We start from the raw sequence: 704 nt of genomic DNA on the forward strand, positions 1-704 counted from the left end.
TACTGTTAACAATAACTTAAAAAGATAAATTGGGAAAGATATATATACTTTTTAAATGAAATACGTTATAAAAATATGTGAAAGAAATAAATTATTTATACCAAAGTAATTTTATAAAATACAATTTAAAGTGTGATTTTAAAATAACAGGATTAACACAAAAACGACGGGAGGTGTCTTTCCCTTTACTGTTTTTGACCATATCAAAAAAAAATATTTTACCCAAGGGGTGACACTGTTTATATACTGAAGTAACAAATGTGACAATTGACTATTGTCTTCATTAACATGCTATATATATGATTACAAACCCCTAAGTAAGTAAGTAAGTAAGTAAATTTTATTTAAAGTCGGCATTGTATACAATACATAACAAGAAACATGAGCTCTGTAGAGCTCTTAGACCGACTATCACAGTTAAAATATCACAAGAAAACATTTACAGCATAAATTAACATGCAAAAACACATGTACATATATACACATACAAATGACAGATAAAATGGCTTTAAAATCATTTGGGCATTATATATATTTATATTAAATCCCTTTTTTTGAGAAAAAAATATCTTTCCAATTTATATTGATCAATTTTTTTTATCATATTTAACATTTATGTAATCTCACGTTCGTCTCGCGCTATGTGCATATCGTTCCGGGGCTGTAGATAGTCGGGCGTCGGGAAGTCTACTTTTACCCTTGCC

This window comes from Saccostrea echinata, unplaced genomic scaffold, assembly GCF_033153115.1.
Source record: "Saccostrea echinata isolate AGI-Se365-2 ecotype Australia unplaced genomic scaffold, CSIRO_AGI_Sech_v1 ptg000005l, whole genome shotgun sequence".
Classification (NCBI taxonomy): domain Eukaryota; kingdom Metazoa; phylum Mollusca; class Bivalvia; order Ostreida; family Ostreidae; genus Saccostrea; species Saccostrea echinata.